Raw genomic sequence first — 3,305 nt, 5'->3', positions numbered from 1 at the left:
TACATCTGCATTTGATTTCTTGACATGATCAAATACCAGGGATCTTTTCGTGTTGTTATGTAGGCCGTATTACGTTAAGCGTTATCACTGTCAGTCGATCCATTGTTCTTGTTAGGAACTTTCATTTCCGTTTTCTTTAAAGGTTGTAGCAACATTTCGCAATGAACCCTTCTCCGCTGCACATCGGGCATTTGATCTTATTGCTTCCGTAAAATTGTTCTGTCCTATCGCAAAAAGAGCGTATCACTGAGTGTTCCATGCCACAGTACAGACAATCGTAGATGTTTCGATCGTCAGGCAAGGTTATTGGCTTCTTGCAGCTCAAGCAGCAGCTCGATTTCATTGGTTCGGCAATCGACAGGCTCACAGCCTTTCTGGAGGGTAATATAATTTCGTCGGATTCGGCGCTTTCGCGATTCCTTCTATTTGCGTTCTTGGTGTTAGGATCTGGATGAGCTGGTGGATGACTATAGGCTGAGCGTTCTCAGTGCAATAAAGATCTGTTTCTCCATTTCGGTGCATATATGTTGCGATCATACCTAAAGGTTTCGCCAGAAGCGCCACGCGATATTACTACATTCGTGTATTTGTGAAGCGGCATTTTCGGCGCTCCTTCATATCAAATCGACGGCGCGGATTTTCAAGGCACTATACCGCGTATATCAAGAAATGAATCTACAGGGTTCGCTTTTAAATACTAAAATACTTCCGAATTTCTACATAAATAATATGATGGTATTTTCAAGAAAAGTCATTTTGCTGTTTATCAGCAGCATACAGTTTATATTTAGATAAGAAAGATGACACTTGCATGAAAATTGAGCCAAATTTAAACTAAAACTGTGTGGGGAATGTGGCGGTCCAAAGGGGATCCGCGAAGACAAAAAGGTTGACAACCACTGCCCTTGGGTGTACCAAAATTGTCAAAGGGGTTACCACGCAGTTGGAGTGCACAGGGGTGTACCGGATCCGTATTAAAATGCACCGATGACTAGCTATTGGAATAAACAGGCATCTTTATGCTTCAGAACATGTTGAAGGGGTGTGCAATGTCGTACAATGTTCATTATCAGCTGTACGTAGCTTTTAAGTTACATTTTTTTATGTGATATCACAAGCAAATCTTAGATTTCCTCGTTATTCAAACGTTGATATTGGTTCCTTTTGGCGTAGAACAGGATGGAGTTAACATGAGTTCCGCTTGCGATATCTGTCCATTATGATTCTTGAGGAAACTACCGCGAGAGCTCAGAAATATTGGTACTCTGCGAGATGCTTATAAATAGCGCAGTGCACATCATTGCACGGGCGTAGCCAGGATATTGAGAAGGGTCGAGTTTGAGAACCACTGTGCTTGATGGTGGTCCGGTACCCTCGAGCCCTGATTAGTATTTGGCATTTACAATACGTTGCAGGATTGTTCCTCTATATTTCAACAGGCTAGAGTTGGCCAGCCTGAAGACGTACGGTCGCATGCAGCCGTTAAACCAGTGGTTCCTAACCTTTTTTCCTCCAGCGCCCCCTTTCAAATATTATTGGGCTCTAGCGCCCCCACACACCCCATATTGTAAGGACTGTAATAAAAAAAACAATGGGTAAGAGAGAGGGCCGTAAAGGAAGTTTGTGAGCACCCCTAAAAGCGATTATCTTGCGCACCATAGCGTGATAAACCAAACTTCTGGGGGCTTCGTCCCCAAGAACCCTGTTGCGTGATTTCGATGGTCAGCAAAGCTTGTGTGGCGTGGTCGCCCTAGGCGCCAAAATTTTGTATAATGCTTGAAAGAATAGGTGGTAGTTGCATATATATGTCGCTATAAACTTTTTATCCTCTCAGCCCACGTAATCAAATTTACCAGTGTGCTGTTGTCTTGGAACATGAAGGCCACGTAATTATTAATTAAACATATTCGGGCGTGCCCGTTGGTACAACTACTTCGTTTCGTGTTGTTATTTTGTCACCTCTTGTCAGCTATATAGTCAAAAGATATTGAAACACATACACATATTAAACTAAAGTAACCACACGATTCAAAATTGCTATTTCTTCACTGGTAAATATTTTTTTCTCTGATGGATGTTATTTGTCCTTTGGGGTGCACATTGCGACGACATGATAATTCGGCACGAGCGATTTAAGCACCTATGGACAATTAGACTTATTTACATCGATGTTTACGGTCAACATAAGGGCAATCCTCTTCGGCTAAGGTTTTCTCGCTGACGATCTTTTTGGCACACTTCTTGGAGTCCCATATTGGCCGAAACTTCATATGTCTTCGTGCATCGTGGCGTGGTAATGGCCGACGCCGAAATGCCTATTTCTATTTTCAATGAATTTGCGATTTTTTTCGTGGGGGAGTCGTCAAAACATGTGGAATTTATCTTCATTCACCGAAATAATTTATAGCACCCTTCGAGCTCACCCGTTCTCCGATTGAGAGTTAGGGTTGCAGTAGTTTCGGTCCTGGTAAGAGGTAAAAGTCCAGTCGGTTTTGGGGGGAATTTAGTATTGGAAATATTTCGCGCTTTAATCGCGCTCGAGAACCACTCGACTATAATTAATCATATAATAATTGTAAGTGGTATATTCGGGATCAAATCAAAGTTGTTATACCAACAATCGGGTACGGTCTCATACCATGTGGTTCGAACCGTCACAAATTTACATCTGCGATTGGCAATAGGGGGAAATCAATGGTATTGGATTTTGTTTTAGTGCTTTGTGAGACTAAGTAAGTCAACTGAGAATGGGATGCATATATCTGCTCATATTGAATTTAATACTGTACCCTGTTAATAATTTTAACATGATTGTATTCCAAACAAAGCAACTTATATTATACAACGTTCATGTGAGGTTGTGGACCACAACACTAGATGGTATGAACCTTTTTGGTACGATGAAGAAATATTTTGACGATTGAATTTTGTAGCTCTCAAATACAAGTATAGTTAGTTATGCATATTCATTTAGTGCACAAAGCTTCAAAACATATTTTATGTACAAGGGGCTCTCACTCTCAAAAGTGATATATAGTAAAGTGCCTCCTTTTTCGATTTCCCCACGCTCTGTGCTGCAGGATATAATACATAGTTCGAAACATTTTGTTGAAAATAACCCTAACAAGCGTGATGGCAGTGTTTTAACGGGAAATTGGCGATTTTAAAGTATGCGCAATTCATTTTACATGACTTATAATAACACACCACATTTATGAAAACATATGTAGCAAACATCGTCCTGTAGCGCGAACAAACATTTCGGGATTTGACATGTTTTGTGGAACGTTAATTTGCTCTGAATA

This window comes from Botryllus schlosseri, chromosome 12 (genome assembly GCF_051294905.1).
Source record: "Botryllus schlosseri isolate E-star chromosome 12, Bs_hap1, whole genome shotgun sequence".
NCBI lineage: Eukaryota > Metazoa > Chordata > Ascidiacea > Stolidobranchia > Styelidae > Botryllus > Botryllus schlosseri.
Note: the sequence above shows the minus strand (reverse complement) of the source record.